Below are 22,763 nucleotides of genomic sequence, written 5' to 3'. Positions count from 1 at the left end.
CCTGATTTCAAAACTTACTACAAAGCTACAGCAATCAAAGCAGTGTGGTATGACATAAAGACAGACATATACCAATGACATAAAATATAGAGAGCTCAGAAGTAAATCTTCACATATATGGTCAATTGATTTTCAGCAAGGGTGTCAAGACTGTTAACAAAGAGAATACCTCTTTTCAACAAATGGTGTGGAGAAAACTGCATGTCCACATGCAAAAGAATTAAGCTGGACCCTTAGCTTACACCCTATGCAAAAATTAATTCAAAATTGACCACAGACGTAAGCATAAGATCTAAAACTATAAAACTCTTAGAAGAAAACACGGGAAAATCTTTATAACACTGAATTTAGCAATGGCTTCTTGGACTGAACATCAAAAGCACAGGTAACAAAAGAAAGAATAAACTGACTTCATCAAAATAAAAACTTCTGCGCATGAAATTACAGTATCAAGAGAATGAAAACACAACCCACAGAACAGGAGAAAATATTTGCAAAGCATATGTCTATTAAGGATTAATATCCAGACTATATAAAGAACTCCTACATCTGAACAACAAAAAACAAATAATCCAATTTAAAAATGGGCAAAGGACTTGAATAGACATTTCTCCAAAGAAGACACACAAATGGCCAATAAGTACATGAAAAGATACTCAACATCATTAATCATTAGGGAAATGCAAATCAAAACCACAGCGATATACCACTTCACACCCATTAGAATGGCTATTGTCAAAACTAAAAATGCACTTCTCAAACCTTTAAGGTTTTCAAGCTAGAACTCAAATATGTAATGTACTGACATGATAACAATACATCATGGGAATAATATCTTCATCATATGTAGTCCTAAAGTTCTTAATTGTTAATTTCTAGAAGAGCTTAAAATAATTAAACAAAAAATTCAAGGCCACAAAAAAAAAAATTTTCAACGCCCTGGAACACAATATATTAGACTTGAATAACACAACTACACATTATTACCTTACAGAACTTCAATCTTTGTGGATTGAAGGATTGTGCAGGATAAGAAAAAATGCATCAGAAGGAATATTTTAAAAACCAGAAAGGATATATTTTTATCACCATGATCAACAACTTAATGTAATGGACACATATATAACAGAACACTGAACAGCTGTATATTACACACTCCTTTCAAATACACACAAAAATTATAGAAATTAACCACATGAAATGTAATGACGTCAGAGTTTCGCATTTAGAAGTCAAGTGACAGTGGGTGTGGGAAGTTACAGATGAAGGATTGGCCAAATGTTGATAATTAATGAAGCTGGGTAATGGGTACATGGGGATTTTGTATTGTATATTAAGACGTTTTTCATAATTTCATATATGTTTCAAATTTTTCACAACAAAAAGTATTTAAAAAGTGATTATAGAGGTTCTAGCTCCAGTTAAGATGAAATGAGCACACTCCTTCCTGTCTGTCCCACTGAATGCAACTGAAAGCCCTGGATGGAATATCTATAGCCCTGGATAGAATATCTATCTAAGGACTCTGAAAAGTAAATGTCAGCAGGCAGAATGGAAAAGGAAATAGATCTCAAGGTAGCGCTGAAATGGAAGTGAGCTTCCAAATTTCTTCCTCTGGTCTCTCCATGCCAGAATTCAAACTTAGCCTGACACTAAACATGTGCTCTGGATGCAGACATAAAAATCTCCAAGAAGAGCCATTTATTTCTGGTTTGATGAGTGGGAAAAGGGACTTACATGAGTAAGAGAGAGTGGGAGAAATTCCCTGGATTTGCGTGTGTGTGTGTGTGTGTGTGTGTGTGTGTGTGTGTTGTGTGTCTTTTTTTGTTTTCTCCCATCCCAGCAACAAAGCACTCCTACAGAGGAACCAGCAGCTGGGAAGTCATGTAAAATCAGAAGAAGGGAAAAATTCTTTTCTAACCAGAGGAACTGTGCTCCAAGAGCACTGGGGCAGCTCTTCTATTTTTCTATCCTTTGTTCACTAGACCCAGGAGGCTGATGTAGTTGAATTATATGACAGGGTAGGGAAAGGAAAATTTCAGGTTTGAATCACGAGAAGCAGGGTCCTTGGGAGCAAGTAAGTGTTGGGGATATCACAAAGAAGGGGAGCTCAATAAAGTGAAACCATAAGGTTCAGTATGATCTCCTGAGCTCACCTCCAAGGTACACATGTAGATCTTACCCTAAGCAGCATAGCAAAGGATCTATGAACTAAAATATGGGGTAGACCACCACCAAGGTTCAAGACTGGCCACTGTGTGGGGCAAAAAAGGGTCAAATATGGATAGTACTGAAAAGGCTAAGAAAACTGAACTGACATTGGAACTACAACCCATAAAAGGTGGGTTGGAATTTGCAGCCTGAACCTAACTAGGCCAACTGCCTGCTAAAGAAAAAAAACCAACATTCTTTACAGGATTTAAGTAAGATCTGTAGTGTCAAAACATGATATTCTAGGAGAATTATTTGCTCACAGACCCACTCCAAAAAACTATATAAAGTTCTTCAGATGGAAAAAAAAAATACTGGAGGGAAACTTGGAAATTCGGGAATGAAGGAAGAGCAACAGAAATTGGCTTTCATCGTTTCTAAAAAGTTTGCTGTAACTCTTACCTTTGTTCCTTTGTGTGTAATATGTCATTTTTCCTCTGAGTACTTGTTATTTGGTGCATGCTAGACTGGTAGCAATGGGTTCTCTGTTGTCCTGGGATAGCTACAATTTTCAACAGTGACCTTGTGTCACTGGGTCTTGTGCATGGAGCTTTCTCAGTGGCCCTGTCTCTCCTCAGATGTAGACTTCTGAAGATCTCAGCTTCTGCCCCTCCCCCAGAGGTTGAGGATTTCTTTTTCTTTTCCTCTTCTCTAGAGTTAACGGATTTTCACCTGTGCTCTGAGGTGACAGGGTTGCCTTACACACTGGTAAAATTAAAAGTCCAACAACACCACATATTGGCAAAGATGTGAAGCAATGGGAACACTCACACTTGATGTTGGAAGTGTAAATTGATTCGATCACTTTAGAAAAGTTTGACATTATCTTGATAAATTGTAGACATGAATACCTTTAACCCTGCAATCTTACTGTAGAAAAATTCAAACATATTCTGAGATATGAACAGGAATGTTCATAGCAACACTGCTTGTAATAACCAAAACTAGCAACAACCCAAATGTCTATCAACAGTTAAATGGATAAACATGTCCTAATTCCTAATGTGGATAATTGAATAAACAGGGATCCACGTTATAGTCATTAATGAGTAGCTTTATTTTTTTACACATTTTACTGCAAAATAAAATATATTTTTTAAAAAAGGAGTTACTAAATTAATTTTGGAAAATTTACATCCTCCCCCCAAATGCTTTACAAATAACACACTGTAAGTCTCATAAATATAATGTTCAGTGGAGAAGCATATCATAAAAATATATACATGGTCAGATTTCATCTATATAAAGTTCAAAACAAAGTGTTTAGTGATACACATAACCATGATTATAACCAAAATTCTGGAAGATAATTTATCTCCTGAAGAGATAAATTGTTTTATCAAATTATGCTCAGAGACTGAGATTGTCTTTGCCAATGACTTATTTAACACAGGTTAATTGCGGGAATTATATAATAATATGTCACAAGCCAACAGCATACAGGATAATGTCTCTTAATAAGCCAATAAAGAAATATACTCTAAAGCAATGGTAGATTGCTTTGGGTGGTTGATTCAAATGATTACACTATTGTTCCAGGCAAAGGGGAGATGAAAGAAATAAAGCCCAAATTGAGTTGAGGTGTACCTTTTCTATCAGTTGGTTTTCCGAACAGTCAGCTTAGCCAACCAAGAGCTGCCAGAGCAAACTGAAGTCCCTTGTTGCTAGAGCTGGATGCTAGTGGAATGAAGGCACCAGTGCTGGCTGACAAGATGATCTCCTTCACAAGACCGCTGCACTGTTTTCATCACTGCTGGCAAAGAGTAACCTTGCCACAGCAGGTCTCTGGAGAGTTATTTTAGATCAGCAAAGAGTAGCCTTGCCCAGACTGAACACTCTCAGTAAGTCCTCACAAGTTCTTGGTATTTAAAGTTTAAATGTTCATTACAACATAGTCACTCCTCCATATGTTCACATCAACAAGCACTTAGTAGCACAACAACTTTGATGATATCATCTTGACACAGCCTCCCCAATGTAAACAAATTCACCCTTAGATCAAAACAACTTCACTTAAGCCATAAACAAGTAGGTATGAAATCATAACAAACCAACACACAACAAGCTGTGTGATCAAAGAAGGGCACATCGGGGACTTCTGGGGTGATGTAAATGTTCTTTTTGGCCTGATATGGCTCACTTTTTAAAATTATTCTTTAAAGTGTACATATCTGTTTCATGTAGTCTTCTTTATGTGCTATATGCCATATCTATATGTGATATATACAATATAAAATTCTTTTTTAACGATACCCAACCATTCAAAAGCTGATATTAGGTTGAGTTAATCTAACCATACAAGAGAACAAATCTAAATGGCCTATGTAAACCTACAACCATATCCTCATTTGTAATTTGCTGTCTAATTCATTCATTGCTAAGTCTGTTTGCTTTGCTCATAAAGCTGTAACATGGGAATGTATAGCAAAAGCAGCGGTTGACTAAACCTAACTTTACAAAAAGCTGAGACTAACCCCAGGAAGAGCACATTTTTTAAAAATAAGGGAAACAAAAAATTTTGATCAACAATAATGTATTATATGTACCATAGAACAAAGAATACTTTATGCACTTCCCTATTAAATTAAAAAGCTCTAAATCCTACTGTGATATAGAAATATGTGAACATAAAATGAAGGAATCAATATTTAATAAGAATGTCACCTTACATTTGCAGAGAACTTTATATTTTAAAATGCTCCAACGAATACTCTCATTTGCGCTATACTCAATTTCCAGACATGGAAAACGAGGTACCTGTATTAAAATGTAATAACAATTCCATGTCAGAACTCAACTGTGAGGCCATGACATGTTTCTCAGAGTCTCATTCAACAGCAAAGAATCTGTAAGAATAATATACATTTCTGCCAAAGGAAGTCTCTTTCTACATAAATAACAATTTCAGCGGAATTTTTTAGTGTTCACAACAACAGACATCTTTATTGATACTCTTTTATAACAATCTGTCTATATTTACATTCCCTCTAGAAACAAACCTCCTAGGCTGACAGCAATATTAGATATTTCACAGGATGTTTTCCTGCCTTTTTTACCTTTACTCCAATTTCTATTTACCCAGGTACTTCTTTTTTGTTAAAACTTTCGCTTATTTACTTGAAGATGTTTTAAACCCTAGGATTTAATTAAAGCAAAATTAGAACATCACAAATTAAAGTTCTACTAAACATGTAGATAAGTTTGTATTGTTGTATATTGTTTTGTTCTGCTTTGTTTAATAAACTGAGGCCCAGAAAGTTAAGTGTCTTACTCAAGGTAATCTAGTTAACTTGACCTCTTACTGGCCATTAATTTTGAAGTCAGCCAGACCTGTGTTTCTGACTTTGGCAACTTTGTACTTCCACAGAACAGGGATACTTACTGCAAAGAACTATGAGGAGGATTAAATGAGAAAATTCTTGTAAAAAGCTGAGCACAGTAGCATATTATGAATAAATGTTTGTTTGGAAGGTAATATAAGAGAATGCTCCTAATGGTGATAAATCAAATAAAAACTGTGTAGTGTAACATAAATTTCACTAAAATGTTACATAAACATATAACGCCTAAATATTTTCCTTTTAATGCAAACATTTAATTAAAACGCAGAGTAAGGGCTTCCCTGGTGGTGTAGTGGTTGAGAGTCCACCTGCCGATGCAGGGGACACGGGTTCGTGCCCCAGTCTGGGAAGATCCCACATGCCACGGAGCGGCTGGGCCCGTGAGCCATGGCCCCTGAGCCTGTGCCGGAGCCTGTGCTCCGCAATGGGAGAGGCCACAACAGTGAGAGGCCCGCGCATACCGCAAAAAAAAAAAAAAACGCAGAGTAAGACTCCAATCATAAACTTATCTATAATCTATCCTTGCTATCTAATCAAGGAAATGGACATTTTTGTTTCTTTTTCTAATCTAAATACCATTTCAAATACATGGAATCACTTTGCCATTTCTAAGAAACCTTGTATTTTGACTCAAAACTATCTACTCCAACAAGAAAAAAACAAACAACCCAATTCAAAAATGGGCAAAGGATTTGAATAGACATGTCTCCAAGGAAGATATACAAATGGTCAATAAGTACATGAAAAGATGCTCAACATTATTAGTCATTAGGGAAATGCAAATCAAAACCACAATTAGATACCACTTTACACCCATGAGGATGGCTATTATCAAAAAAACAAACAAGAAACAGAAAATAACAAGTGCTGGAGAAAATGTGAAGAAACTGGACCCTTGTACACGGCTGGTAGGAATGTAAGAGTGCAGCCACTATGGAAAACAGTTAAACATAGAATTACCATGTGATTCAGCAATTCCAACCTTAAGTATATATCCACAAGAATTAAAAGCAGAGATTCAGGGACTTCCTGGTGGTCCAGTGCTTAAGAATCCACCTTCCAATGCAGATGACCGGGTTTGGTCCCTGGTCAGGGAACTAAGATCCCACATGCTGCAGGGCAACTAAGCCCATGCACCGCAACTACTGAGCCAGCGCACTCCAGAGCCTGCACACCACAACTAGAGAGCCTGCGTGCAGCAAGTACTGAGCCCGTGAGCTCTGAGGCCCGTACACCACAACTAGAGAGAAGCCTGCGTGCGCCGCAATGAAGAGTTCGCATGCTGCAACAAAAAGATCCTGCATGCCGCAACGAAGACCCGACACAGCCAAATAAATAAATAAATGCAGAGATTCAAACAGATACTTGTATACCAGTGTTCATAGCAACATTACTCACAATAGCAAAAGGTGGAAATAGCCCAGAAGTTCAACAACAGAAAAACAGATTAAAAGAATATGCTGTGTACATACAATCGATCATTTGGCCTTAAAAAGAAATGAAATTCTGATACATACTACAACATAGTAGTCAGATTCTATTTTTAGCTTTGGGTCCTTTAAATTCCCCTGTACCCCTTATGGCAGCATGTAGTGCAGCTGCAAACGCCTCCAGATCATCATCCACTCTATCCTGCCTGTATGTAAGTTACCCACAACAAACTTCATAAATGCACTTTATGGAGTTGCCTGCTTTGTTTTTTGGTCTCAAAGTTCCTTCTCAGTTCAGAAAATATTATTCAGTATCTCTGCTTCCCAACATGGGTCAACAGTAGGCTATTAGTAGTTAAGTTTGGGGGAAGTCAAGAGCTATATGTGGATTTTTGACTGCTCGGCGGGGGGCGGGGGGTGTCGGTGCCCCTAACCTCCACCTTGCTCAAGGGTCAAACATAATTACCAACCTACAAAGAGGGAACCAAGAAACTATATACCCAGACCTCACTCTCCTCCTATCCGCTGCCACTGGCCAAACCCTACTGGATACCAGAGCGAATGGAGCCAGTAGCATGTAGTCCATAAAGGTCAGCTTCTTGGAGCACAAGCAGGATGGAGAAGGGTAAAGAGTGAATACAGGGACTTCCCTGGCGGTCCAGTGATTAAGACTACACGCTTCCACTGCAGGGGGAATGGGTTCGATCCCTGGTCAGGGAACTAAGATCCCCACATGCCGCAGCAGCCAAAAACAAAAGAAGAGTGAATATAGAGGGGGCAAATGAAGACTATCGGGCACAATATGACATACTGCTTTCCTTCACATTTCTATTTTATTATACAAAAGGAGGAATTATAATCAACATATTTTTCAGTACAAAGAAGTTGTTCCTGTTGCCACAAAAAGTAGGGAAGTGAATAGGTTAAAAAGAGAAAGGTTTTTTGTTGTTATTTAAAAAGAAAAGGAACGTACACATTTTTGACAAGAGGATTCAGTACACAGTCTGCCACAATACCCTTACAAACACAGAGATAAAATATGAAGAAAGAAAAAGGAACAATATACCAGAATATTAGAGCTAAAAGAGACCTTAGAAATTTTCAAATTTTCAGTACAAAAGGAAACTGGCCAGAGAGGATGATTCTTCAAGAAACGTCATCAAAATCATAAAGCTACTTAGCAGCAAAGTTGGAAACAGAAACTAGGTCTATAACTCCCATAACTCCTTGTCTAATTCTCTTCTCATCATACTTATACTATAGAAATAAAGCTGGAAATGCTTCATATTGGGAAAATTAACTAGCAAACAAGTTAAAAAACAATAACCACCACCAAGACTCATAGGTTAGCATGCTTCTTATAGTAGTAGAACCCTAGGTTTCCCACAATAACAATATTCTGCCCTCTACCCTCTTAACCGAAAAATGACACTTTGTGAATCTTAATACAGTACACGTAGTACCTAGAAGTTGAACAGAGACTTAACCTGAGCTTAAAGAAAATATGCAGTCAGGAAAGAAATTATCAATGAGTTGAGAGCCATTTTCCTATAGAGCATGAAATTAAAACCTCTGGGTTAAATAAGTAATGGGAGTAATCTAAAGCTTTGACAATTGAATTGCTCCTTCAAAAGCTAGGCTATATATGAAGAATGCATACTCCATTGGTCAGGATGAACACAAAAATCACTTCCTAAAAAGGACACTAATTACATACTTAGTTAAAAAAAAAAAGAGTAAAAATGGAGTATCTGGAAGACAAAACCCATAACATCAATTATAAAGAGAAACTAATGAAGAAAAAAAGGAGAGAGAAACTAAGTGTTAAGGATTAAATTATTTATAAAAGTAAAAGCAAATTAAAAATGGCTTCTTTTGGGACATCCCTGGTGGCGCAGTGGTTAAAATCTGCCTGCGAATGCAGGTGACACAAGATCGATCCCAGGCCCAGGAAGATCCCACATGCTGTGGAGCAACTAAGCCCATGTGCCACAACTACTGAGCCTGCACTCTAGAGCCCGTGTGCCACAACTACTGAAGCCCGTGCACCCTAGTGCCCGCCTGTTACAACTACTGAGCCCGCATGCTGCAACTACTGAAGCCTGTGCACCTAGAGCCTGTGCTCCGCAACAAGAGAAGCCACCGAAATGAGAAGCCCACGCACTGCAATGAAGGGCAGCCCCAACTCATTGCAACTAGAGAAAGCCCTCGCACAGCAACGAAGACCCAAAGCCAAAAAACAAAAAAAGGCTTCTTTTCCAGAAAAGAGAGCTATTAACAGGGCTTCCCTGGTGGTGCAGTGGTTAAGAATCCACCTGCCAATGCATGGGACATGGGTTCGAGCCCTGGTCCAGGAGGATCCCACATGCCACGGAGCAACTAAGCCCGTGTGCCACAACTACTAAGCCTGCACTCTAGAGCCTGTGAGCCACAACTACTGAAGCCCGCACGCCTAGAGCCTATGTTCCGCGACAAGAGAAGCCACTGCAATGAGAAGCCCACGCGCCACAACGAAGAGTAGCCCTCATCGCCACAACTAGAGAAAGCCTGCACGCAGCAACAAAGACCCAACTCAGCCCTAAATAAATAAATAAAATTTTTTAAAAAGAAAGATATTAACATCAAACCTTTATAGTTCATTTAAAAACTTTCAGACACTCAGAAAATTTCAAAGAATACTATTATGAACACCACATGTACATTACCTAGACTGAACAATTAACATTTCACCTATTTGCTTCGTCTATCCATATCTATCAAGCTATTTTTAAGGCAGACAACTTCAAAGTTACAGACATTAAAACACTTTAAATATTTCAATAATGTTTTCCTACATAACTACAATACCATTATCACACTTATTCAAATTAATTGCAATTTCCTAATATCTTCTAATAGTAGTATGTATTCAAACTTCCACAAAATATATAGCTGATTTTTCAAACTAGGATCCACACAAAAATCATGTATTATCTTTGGTTTTGTTTCTCCAATCTCTCTAATCTAGGACAGTTCCTTCATATACAACCTTTTTCTCCCCTGACCACCCTAATCTTATTTTATTAGCTATACATAACATAAAATTTATCCACACCCAGTAGAATGACTATTATATGTTTGTTTGTTTATTCATTATATGAAAGTGGAATCCTTAGGAAAAAAAACAAAAAAAGAAAGTGGAATCCTTGTGCACTGCTAATGGGAATGCAAGATGGTGCAGCCACTACAAAAAACAGTATGGCAATTCCTCAAAAAATTAAACATAGAATTACCATATGATCCAGCATTCCACTCTGGGGTATATACCCAAAAGAACTGAAAGCAGGAACTTGAACAGGTATTTGTACACCCATGCTTATAGCAGCACTATTCACAGTAGCCAAATGGTGAAAGCAACACAAGTGTCCATCAACATGAATGGATAAACAAAATGTGGTTTATAAATACAATGGAATATTACTCAGGCATAAAAAGGAAGGAAATCCTGACACATGCTCCAACATGTATGAATCTTGATGACATTATGCTAAGTGAAATAAATCAGTCACAAAAAGATAAACACTGTATGATTCTGCTTAGATGAGGCACCTAGAGTAGTCAAAATCACAGAGACAGAAAGTAGAATTGTGGTTGCCAGGGACTGGAAGGAGGGGTATTGGAGAGTTATTTAATGGATGCAGCAATTCACTTCTACATGATGAAAATAGCTCTTGAGATGGATGATAGTGATGGTTTCACAAGAATCTGAATGTATTTAATACCACTGAAGTGTACACTTAAAAAATGGTTAAGATGGGGCTTCCCTGGTGGCGCAGTAGTTGGGAGTCCGCCTGCCAATGCAGGGGACGCGGGTTCGTGCCCTGGTCTGCGAGGATCCCACATGCCGCGGAGCGGCTGGGCCCGTGGGCCATGGCCGCTGGGCCTGCACGTCCAGAGCCTGTGCTCTGCAATGGGAGAGGCCACAACAGTGAGAGGCCCGCGTACCGCAAAAAAAAAAAAAAAAAAAAAAGGTTAAGATGGTAAATTTTATATTATGTGTATTATACCACAATTTTTAAAACTGAAGAAAAAGGAAGGAAATTCTGATACATCCTGCAACATGCATGAACCTTAAAGACTTACATTAAGTGAAACAAGCCAATCACAAAAAGACAAATACTATACGATTCCACATATATGACAAACCTACAGTAGTGAAATTCAAAGAAACAGAAAGTAGTATGGTGATGCCAGAGACTGAGGGGAGAAGGAAGTAGAGAGTTATTGTTTAATGGGTATAGTTTTCTGTTTGGGAAGAAGAAAAAATTCCAGAAATGAATGGTGGTGATAATTGTACAACAATGCAAATACACTTTATGCCTGCCAATTGTATACTTTTAAATGTTTTTTTTAAATGGTAATTTTTTTAAAACAGTGGTAAAATATACATGAAATTTACCATTTTAACCACTTTAAAGCTTATATTAAGTATATTCACCACACTGTGCAATCACAGCACAACCCTAATTTTTTAACAGAACAGGACATCTATATTGCATTTCTCAAATTCTGTATTTATCTAATTGCTTCCTTGTAGAATGGTTTAAATATTTCTCTAGCCCCTTTATTTCCTGTAAACTGGAAGTTACATCTTGACTTAAGTTTTCTTCTCCCATGTCTAATCTGCCATTAATAACATCAAGTGTATCTTTCATCTCACACTGTAGTTTCCATCTCTGGAGGTTCAGTTGGGTCTTTTTCGTATCTTCCGTGTTTCTATTTAAACATTCAATCTTTCTTCTAGTTTCCTGACCATACAGAATACAGTTTTAAAAAACTGTTTTACCATCCCTCTCCACTAATTCTATCACCTGTGTCCTTCTGTTTCAGTTTTCATTGTTTTTCTTGTCATTATGAGTCATATTTTCCTGCTCCTTTGCATGCCTAGTAATTTCTGATTGGATGCCAGACACTGAATTTTACCTTTTTGGGTGCTGGATATTTTTGTATTCCTGAATCTATTCTTGAGCTTAGTTCTAGGACATGAATATGTTACTTGGAAACAGTTTGACTGTTTCAGGTCTTGCTTTTAAGTTTTTTGGCTGGGTCAGAGCAGTGTTTAGTTTAAGACTAATTTACCCCACTGTGGTTTGGCTTTCTGTAGCTTGTTACCAACAGTTAACCTTGATCCAAGAATATTAAATGCAAAATTCCAGAAATAAACAATCCATAAGTTTTCAACTATGTGCTATTCTCAGTAGCCTGATGAAATCTCACACTGTCCCACTCCATGCCCCGTCCCCTGTACCGCCTGCCCCCCGTATGAATCGTCCCTTTGTCCATCATATTCATGCTTGATGTGCTACTCACCAGTTAGCATATACAGGCTTTGGTACTCCCCAGTTTCAGGCATCCACTGGGGGTCTTCGAATGTATCACCCACAGATAAGGGGAGACTACTGTACTCCACCTGGTGACCTGTTAAAATATATTCCACTCTGGCTGGTAGGAAAAAACACTATCCCTGCCTTTGTTCGCTCTTTTCAGGTAGTTCTTTTCCTAGCCTCGGGTAGTTTCCTCACATGTAGTCACTGATCAATTCTCAGCTGAATACATGAGGGTTCTCCCTCCTTCTGGCTCTCTCATCTCTAGCATTCTGCCCAGCAAACTCCAGCTGTCTTGGCCTCCCCAGACTCTCTCAATTCAGGAAGACCACTGTGCTCTGCCTGGGTTCGCCCTCCCTACTCTGCAGCTGGGAAATGCTCTCCAGGCAGCAAGCCAGAACAATCACAGAGCTCACCTCCGTTTGTTTCCCATCTCTCAGGGATCACTGTCCTTTGCTGCACAATGTCCAAAATCCAGGAAACAACTGTTTTGTATATTTTGTCTCCCCTTTTAGCGGCTCCAGGTGGGAGGGTAAATATGGTCCCTGTTACTCCTTCTTCACAGGAAATGGAAGTTAAGATCAATTTTTCTGTCCCTTTTATTCCTCATTGTCTTTGTAAATTATTTTAAAGCAACTCTCAGACATGGTATCATTTCACTGCTATATAGTTTAGTATGGCTCTCCAAAAATATCGACTTTCTTTTTAGATAAACATGTCACTGTTATACTTAACAAATTTAACAATAATTCCCTGGTATCATCTAATGTCCAGTCCATATTCCAATTTCCCCAACTTTTCAAAAAATTCTTTTGCTTGTAAACAACTGGTTGTTCAAATTCTCTTTAATGCTAGCATCTAATGAACACTACTCTGTGACGGATACTATGCTAAATGTTTGATATCCATTACCTTATTTAATCTCAATAACCCTGAGCTAAGTATTATTATCACTTCTATTTTACTGAGAAGGACACCAAAACTCAACACTTTTAAGAAATTTGCCAGTGGATGGCAGGGGAGAGTTTCTCTGATCTCAAGGCCATTGCTCTTAACCATTATGCTTCATTACCATTTCAGGAATTATGAGGATATAAAGTCAGATGATATCAATGCTTAAGTTGATAATCAAATTCTGAAACAACTTAATTTAAATGTTATCACAGATCAAAGACCCAAGAAAATTAGCAATGCTTCTTTATTTGAAATACATTACAATAGAATCTACTTGATCATTTTTAAAAATACAATTTCCAAATCTAAAAGTAAGTTTTATTTGAACAAGGAACATGATTGAAATACAAATTAACTATCATCTGAAACTAGCAAATGTAGATATAAGTGTATTTATAATAATCCACAACAATTCTGTCAAATAGAATGTGTTGGGATGATAGAAATGTTTCATATCTGCACTGTTCAACACAGTAACCACTAAAACAACCCAATCAAAAAATGGGAGGAAGACCTAAATAGACATTTCTCCAAAGAAGACATACAGATGGCCAAGAGGCACATGAAAAGATGCTCAACATCGCTAATTATTAAAGAAATGCAAATCAAAACTATAATGAGGTATCACCTCACACCTGTCAGAATGGCCATCATCAAAAAATCTACAAACAATAAATGGTGGAGAGGGTGTGGAGAAAAGGGAACCCTCTTGCACTGTTGGTGGGAATGTAAATTGATACAGCCACTATGGAGCACAGTATGGAGGTTCCTTGAAAAACTAAAAATAGAATTACCATATGATCCAGCAATCCCACTACTGGGCATATACCCAGAGAAAACCATAACTCAAAAAGACACATGCACCCCAATGTTCACTGCAGCACTATTTACAATAGCCAGGTCATTGTAGCAACCTAAATGCCCATCGACAGACAAATGGGTAAAGAAGATTTGGTACATATATACAATGGAATATTACTCAGCCATAAAAAGGAACGAAATTCGGTCATTTGTAGAGATGTGGATGGACCTAGAGACCGTCATAGAGAGTAAGTCAGAAAGAGAAAAACAAATATTGTATAGTAACACATATATGTGGAATCTACAAGAATGGTACAGATGAACCTGTTTGCAAGGCAGAAATAGAGACACAGACATAGAGAACAAACGTATGGACACCAAGGTGGGGATGGGGAGGTGGGATGAATTGGGAGATTGGGATTGACATATATACACTAACTAATATGTATAAAATAGATAACTAATGAGAACCTGTTGTATAGCACAGGGAACTCTACTTCACTTCACTATACAGTAGAAACTAACACAACATTGTAAAACAACTATACCCCAATTACCTAAAGTCACCATAAATTCTGATCTGAACTTCCAAGGTGCTCAATGCTTAGCTTCCCTTGCATAGTGAAGGAACAGGCTATCTTCCACTTACTGAGCTTTACTGAGCTCAGAGTTTGTGTAAAATTCACTCAATACATTCCCCCAGCCCGACAGTTATACTTGGAGGAGGCAATCTTTACTTTTTATGTTTTTTTAATTGAAGTATAGTTAATTTACAGTGTTGTGTTAGTTTCAAGTATACAGCAAAGTGATTCAGTTATACACACATATATGTGTGTGTGTGTCTATATATATATATATATATATATATATATATATATTCTTTTTCAGATTCTTTTCCACTTTAGGTTATTACAAGATATTGAGTATAGTTTCCTGTGCTATATAGTATGTCCTTGTTGTTTACCTATTTTATATATTGTAGTATATATATGTTAATTCCAAACGCCTAATTTATCTCTCCCCTGCCCCAGCCCCACTATCCCCTTTGATAACCATAAGTTTGTTTTCTATGTCTGTGAGTCTGTTTCTGTTTTGTAAATAAGTTCATTTGTATCATTTTTCAGATTCTACATATAAGTGATATCATATGTTTGTCTTTCTCTGTCTGACTTACTTCACTTAATATGATAGTCTCTAGGTCCATCCATGTTGCTACAAATGGCATTATTTCATTCTTTTTTATGGCTGAGTAATATTCTGTTGTATATGTGTACCACATCTTCTTTACCCATTCATCTGTCAATGAACATTTAGGTTGTTTCCATATCTTGGCTATTGTAAATGGTGCTGCTGTCAACACTGGGGTGCATGTATCTTTTCCAATTAGAGTTTTCATCTTTTCCAGATACACGGCCAGGAGTGGGTTGCAAGATCATATGGTAACTCTATTTTTAGTTTTTTAAGGAACCTCCACACTGTTCTCCATAGTGGCTGCACCAGTTTACACTCCCACCAACAGTGTAGGAGGGTTCATTTTTTTCTACACACTCCAGCTACTCTCCAGCATTTATTATTTGTAGATTTTTTGATGATGGACATTCTGACTGGTGTGAGGTGATACCTCATTGTAGCTTTCATTTGCATTTCTTTAATACTTAGTGATATTGAGCAGCTTTTCATGTGCCTGTTGGCCATCTGGATGTTTTCTTTGGAAAAATGTCTATTTAGGTCTTCTGTCCATTTTTTTGACTGGGTTGTATTCTTTATATATATCAAGCTGTGTGCGCTTAAGCAATCTTTAAAAACTTAGGCAGTCTGCTAATAATTATGTAGTTTAAACAAAGTTTTCTCATTTATTGCTATATCTGCAGTATAGAATTTTAAAACCTGCTAAAATCAAGACAAACTGAACAAAGAACCATCTTGCTAATTCTGCAGACACCTATATATTTTAAACTCTCTGGGGCTAAGCATTCTGAAATTGGGAAAATAAACTCTTCTAGACATTTTTTGTCATTGTTATTATTAACAATTACATTTAATGAGAATCTACTACATCCTAGGCACTTGGCATATGTTAATTAATCCTTACAAGACCCTTATGAGATAGGTATTATCATCTCCATTTGTAAATGAAATAATCTCAAGTTCAGAAAGATTAAGTAACTTGCTCAACATCAAGAAGTGATGGAGTTGGGTTTTAGAATATAGACCTGCCTGTCTAAACTAAAGCCCGTTAGCCAATTGTTAGCCACCAATGTTAGCAATTAAAGTTCATTCAAATGTCCATTGAATCAAGCTACTAACATCTTTTAAATGAAAACAAGAGTAAACAATATGTTGCTTCTATTATATTTTCTCTTAAAATATAATGAATTGTCAGAATAATCCATAAAGATATAAAACCAGACATTAATGTTAACTGTAGATTTAAAGTTAACACCCAGTGACAACAATTAGCGACAATTATCTTTTATATTTTATACAATGCTCAAAATGAAGTCGTTTCTATGCAGATTTTTGAACACGGAATAATTAAAAGAATCAGCATGTAATCATATTTACTATATACACTTAAATATTTAAAACTTTTATTTACTGTTTATAAACTACAGTTTATATAATCAAGTTCACCCACAGTACAAAAAATACTTACCAATAATCAATTTTAACAAGCTGGCCAAATATACAATATATTTAAAGTTAGAAAACCTGAATACTCCAGAGCATGTGTACTTATACATGTAATAACAACACAAATAGGCGCAAAGAGTTTAAATTTCAAGTTTTATAAATTAATAAAATAATACACATTAAAAAAGGAAAAATCAACATGTAAATTTTAAAATACAATTAATTTATACTGGGAAAGGAAAGAAATTATTTTTTTTAAATATATGTAAAATTATTTTAGTGAACATCTGCTGTTTTTGTCTGCCCAGCAATCTTTCTGCCTTCTCTAGGAAATGATACCTCAATTTTCCTTTAGGAACTGTATGTCACCTACCCTTAATTCATGCGGTTTGAAAATGTATCCCCCTCCACCCCACTCCAGGGTGGGAATAAGATCCAATCCTGGCCACACAAAGCATTCCATCTGTCTGGGCACAGAGATTGCCTCTAAGATGGGTAATGACCCAAGTCAGGCCAAGGAGACTCCCACACAGTAGTTTGGTGTTATCATAGAGAAAGGGAAATCTCTCTTCTGGAGTTTCTGAGGTTGTAGGATGTAAGCCTAATACTATTAGTACCATTTTTCCCAGGGACTCTGACTCCAGACTCTACTTTTCCACACTGATTCCCAAAAATGCAAGGGGAACTAGTGGTTACCTGGTGGCAGGGAAAGGATAAATTAGGATTTCAACTTTGTGTCATACTTTCTACAATGTTTTTATTTTTCAAAAATAAGCACATATTACTTTTATAATAGGAAATATAAAACATTTAAAAATACTACCCCTGTGTTTTCTTCTCAAATATGCTGAGATATCAATATTTCATGTCTTAAAAGCATTAATAATTTTCTCATAATTTACCAAAGTGAGTAAACATCTACTTAAAAAGAATCAGCTTTTTCCCTTGGCACGAAATCAAGCTATTTTCATTTTGAGTGGGCGGAAAAAAGCTGCGAGTAAACTTTTTTTAAAAATTGGCTCTCTTTTAAAGGAAATAGTAAAAAACTCTACTCCTTACGGAAAAAAAAATGGTAAACACTCAGCAATTGCTGCAGCCATTGTAAAAATTGCTCAAGAGGGAAAACTAAAGATTGAAAGTGGCCAAATTAGGTATAATAACTTTATCACTTTTGTCCTATAATTCTGAATAATATAAAATCTTAAGTGTCTGTTAAATCTTTCAGTTATAATTATTTTACATAATATTGCATTATGGGAGAAATTACATACCATTGTTAAATACAGGAAAGTCACTCTCAAAATGCACCCCTTGGAAATGTTAAAAAGTCTACTGAATATAGTAAATGTTCTATAGATTATAAATGAAGATAGCAATACACTCTTTTGTTCTCTTGCTCTTATTAGTTTCTATCACTCTTTCCTTTTCTCCCCAGGCACAAAACCAACTCCTGAATCTTTCCTTTTTGTTAGCATTACTTTGTGTCTTATAATCCTCAGTAAGGACACTTAGAGCAGCTGGAGGCCAGGGCCACCTTCTCACAAACAAGTGGCAGTGGGTTCTAAAAATTTTTTAGAATAAGGCAATATTTAACAAGCTCAATACCTTACCCAACGCTAGGAAGATAACGGGTAGTCGAACTGGCCAACACCTGTCTCAAGATGCTGACATTTTATTAATTTGTCATACAGTTTAATGAAACCTAAGCTCTCCTACAGCTATCAACCCCAAACTGTTTCACTCCTTTCTACTGCTAGATCACTTGCACATGTAACTCAAAGGAATACTTTAACATAAACAAAGGTATACCCAAGAAACTGCCCCCAAACCGATAGACACATCTATTGATACTTATAAAACAGAAATAAAATAGGACTTTCCAGGTACCACAAGGAAAATAAAGTATTTTACTCTAGTCCCTTAACTATAATATGGTTATTCTACTTATATTTACAAATATCTACAATACTTTTTAGGCATCTGAAAGAGAAGATAAAGAAACCGTAACATAACAGAGATCGCAACCTAAAGAACAGTTCGTTTTAAACTCTTTTCCCAACAGTCACACTGAGTCAATAACGCCCGGCTCATTCTCAAAGCATCGTATTGTGGGCCAGGACAGTATGGTGAGAAGGAAACTCGACAGAGAATGAAAACTGGTTACGGCACTGGGAAAGAGAAAAACTGAACAGTCCAAGAAGCCTGCACTTTGTTATGTTCCTTCAGGTCCCAGTGATTTTTCCACTTTTCTTCGTTTCAAAGATTAAAACTTCCCCCATAAGAGATCTAACTGTAAACTCCGCACCCACTTCCAACCACATCCACAAATCCCAAGGATGTGTCCCTGGTCACCCGTGAGAAGAGGGACGTCGACGCTCAAGTGAACCCTGAGGTTGGGAACTCGGTAGAAGTTCTCCTGGCACAGGGAGAAGGGACTGGGTGAGGTGAAGGAAAGCTGAGGAAGGGAAGCAGGCAGGATTAAGGACTGCTCTCAAACCCCTAAACTGAGCACATCAGGGAGAGACAGCTATCCCGCTCGACCAGAGAAGTCGCCTGACCCCAGAGCAGACAAACAGCCGGAAACAGCCGGCCCCGGAGGTCAAGTCCCTAAAGCTGTTTCGCATCCCCTTCCCTTTCGTCTTTCCTAAAAGGCTGTCTCCTCATACCCTTCAGAGTCCAGGACTTACCCGTCCACGCTGGAGCTCCAGCTGCTTCTCCGTCAAAGCCGCCCACCTCTGAAAACCATAGAGACGAAGAAACAGGCGAGACCAGCCTGCAGCTCCACCGCCCATCCTCACGTGACGCTCCTAGCCGCTGAGCCTGTCGGGATCGTGGTGAAATGCGTGTGGGAGGGGCACGGAGGAAAAGGAGTGGGGAGAGCCCAGGGAGGCAACCGGCCCCGCCCCGGCCTCGGGCCCCGCCCCCTCAGTGTTTAGGCGGGAAGGTGAGAGAGTACTCAGAAGCTCTCTGGCCGTTTCTCTGGCGTTCGTCCCTCCCCGCCCCCGACACACAAGGGGTACAGGAGTCTTTTAAAGAGATTTATTGTGCCTGCTGCCACCTTGTTGGTACCCTTTTACGTGTTGGCTAAGAAGAAAGGAGTCAGTGAAAAGGAAATTGGACCACAGTAAGTTGGGAATTGTTCTTTTCGAACTGCATCTATGAGATTTAGGCGTCTGACAAAATTTGCCTATTTCTTGACCTTGAAGTTTTTTCCAATTTAGAAACCTCCTCACCGCTTCCTCTACTGTGAGGTTTCTCAAATGTTCTCTTTGCAAACTAATGTTATTGGAGAGTTTAGTCAGTAAGCTGTTAGGAGCATGTTTTTCTCTGATGTTGTTATCCGAACTGAGGCTCCAGAGGGGTCTTCTCTTCTGCTGTGGAAATAGAATGACAATATTTTGATAATGATATGACAGAACTTTTAAATAAAAATTTCTTCAAGAATTTACTTAGAGCTGTAGAAAAGCTGCAACCATGGAAACAAAAGGAGGCAGACAGAGCTATCACTGGGTTAAGTTGTGAACTAAGCAGAACAACTATTCTCCATTTCTTCTCAAAGGACCGTCCCTCCCCACTACCCTAAGAACGACAAATTATTGTGTTCATGGCACTGCTGCTAGCACTTTACAGGCAACCCAATGTTTCTTTACAACCACCCTGTCGATGGAAACTTTTTTTCCATTGCAGGTAGGGAAGCAGGTGAAGACCCTTAAGTGACTCAAAAAATGCTGGAGCTGGTAAAGACCTAATCGAAAGGTCACCAAGGACATCTTAAGCAGTTTTCTTCAATCTGCTGTCCTCTGAATCTACTTGCCACAGGAGTTAGGAATCTGCTGATTTGCTTCTCAGCTATCAAAATGTGCCTTTTCTGTGTTACTTTCCATTTAGAACCTGTTCTCTGTTAAATGATAAATCTGATAAAGACATCCTTCCAGGTTTACTAGCAGGCATTTAGCACGGTATCCTTCTCAGGCAGCATGTCCATTCACGCTAATGATGGGAATTTCAAGTTGTGTCATAGATTACTCTCCAGAACTCTGGGGGCTCCTGGAATCTTAACTCGTAGCTCAGTCAAGTGTGTCTCAGAATAAGAAAAAGAAAGTTATCAATAATATTTATATATATATAAGTTATAAATGTTGAACAAAGATCAATTTTTAATACTTGGTGAAATTCAATACTGATTTCGGTCAAAATTTGTCTGTATAAAACTAAATAACCAGTTCAGCTAATTATTAAGTAACGTGTAAAAACATAAATCGCTGGTCTCAAACTCTTTGGTCTCAGGACCCCTTTACACTATTAAAAATTATTAAGGACCCCAAACAACTTTTGTTTATGTATGTATAACTATCAATACTTATCGTGTTTTAGAAATTAGAACTGGAAATTTTTATTTTTTATTTTTTTTCGGTACGCTGGCCTCTCACTGCTATGGCCTCTCCCGTTGCAGAGCACAGGCTCCGGACGCGCAGGCTCAGCGGCCATGGCTCACGGGCCCAGCCGCTCCGCGGCATGTGGGATCTTCCCGGACCGGGGCACGAACCCGTGTCCCCTGCATCGGCAGGCGGAATCTCAACCACTGCGCCACCATTGAAGCCCAATTTTTAATTTTTTTAGTCATTAAAAATAAGCCCATTATATGTTAACATAAACAACATATTTGTTAATAATAGCTATATATTTTCAAAAATATAAGTGAAGCATGGTTTTACATTCTTGTTAATTTCTTAATGTCTAGCTTATAGAAGACAGATGATTCTCATATTTTTCTTCATTAATATGCTTCAATATCACTCATCACGTAGCCTCTGGGAAACTCCACTGTACACTCAGAGAATGAAAATGATAAAGGCAAATAACAGCTTCTTATTATTAGGAAAAAAGTCTTGACCTTATAGATCACCAGAAAGGATTTCAGGGAACCCCTGGAGTCCATGGACCATATTTTGAGAACCTCTGTTTTAAACCATACAAATGTTAGTTACTTTTTTTTTTTAAACCATTTGTCATCAAGTGGAACATTTAGTGGAAAGAGGAACAAGACAGAGATAATTTACAGAATAAACCAATCTTGTAAACGGGAGTATTCTTTCTTCATTTATCAGGAGCATAGAGTAAGTTAGCAGAATTCAGGTTCATAACTGAACACAACTACATTCTGCATTAGAAATCAGTCCACCAATCCAATACTGTCTTTCAGCTTGCTATGCAAGGAGGTTCCTGTCACATGAATATATAATATCACTAAAGTGGGTTTATATCCCCTGCACAAACTAATATTAAGACTCAAATAAAATTTGAAGTTAAAATTATTTTCTTAAGCATATATTGAATGTCTACTATATGCAAGGCTCATAATAGGTGCTGGGCTTATAAAAATTTATAAGCACTGTTCCTGCCCTCAGGCAACTTATGTATATATAATGAGACTTACACCCTGGAATAAATGTATTTTCTGCCACGTTCAGTAGTTCCCAAATCAGCTTTATAATCAACTGTCTCAGAATTATCTGGGGAGATTTTAAAGATACATATTCTTAGAGTAAGAGATATGATGTTTAAGTGCACCAGGGTGATGCTCAGGAATTTGGATTTTTAAAAAGTGACCCGAGTATTCCCATATAATGATGGGTTTGGGAATGAATACAAAGTACATGCAACAGAGAAATGGACTTGGTCTTTGTCCCTAGTACTGTCACACATAAAATGTGATCTCTTTATTTCATCTTCAATATTTCAAAAGTATATCATTGTTCAAAGACCCGTGTTATCAACAGAGTACATATTTAATTTCCTTCAGTTAAAATAGAAATTGATGTACTTATTTCAAACATTTTATAGTTCATCTGCCTTTATCACATAAAAATAATGTGAGATGTTACCACAGCAGTTTGCAGCACAAGAAGCAAAACATCTTTTGCAACAAGAATCTGATGACAAAAAGTGTTATTTTATAGAGCTTTGATTCAATTTCTTTAATTTCTTTAAAATGAATTCAGTGAGATGTCCCATGTTTCATTACACTT

The 22,763-nt window shown here is 37.6% G+C and overlaps 2 protein-coding genes across 3 annotated transcripts in view; one reads left to right on the top strand and one right to left on the bottom strand.

Annotated features, from left to right (window-relative positions):
• MICU1 (mitochondrial calcium uptake 1) overlaps positions 1-19,557 on the bottom strand; it is a 201,022-nt gene extending 181,465 nt beyond the window's left edge. For both annotated transcript variants that reach the window (XM_033841517.2, XM_019936105.3), the window contains exon 1: positions 19,422-19,557. The gene's annotated coding sequence lies outside the window, so the exon portion shown is untranslated. The remainder of the gene's footprint in view (positions 1-19,421) is intronic.
• Positions 19,558-19,737: 180 nt separating this feature from the next.
• The window catches only part of MCU (mitochondrial calcium uniporter), a 271,464-nt gene continuing 268,438 nt past the window's right edge, over positions 19,738-22,763 (top strand). The window contains exon 1 of the mRNA XM_073793479.1: positions 19,738-19,858. The gene's annotated coding sequence lies outside the window, so the exon portion shown is untranslated. The remainder of the gene's footprint in view (positions 19,859-22,763) is intronic.

The sequence above is a fragment of the Tursiops truncatus genome, chromosome 16, assembly GCF_011762595.2.
Source record: "Tursiops truncatus isolate mTurTru1 chromosome 16, mTurTru1.mat.Y, whole genome shotgun sequence".
Lineage (NCBI taxonomy): Eukaryota > Metazoa > Chordata > Mammalia > Artiodactyla > Delphinidae > Tursiops > Tursiops truncatus.
Note: the sequence above shows the minus strand (reverse complement) of the source record. Positions and strands in the feature narration are given on the sequence as shown.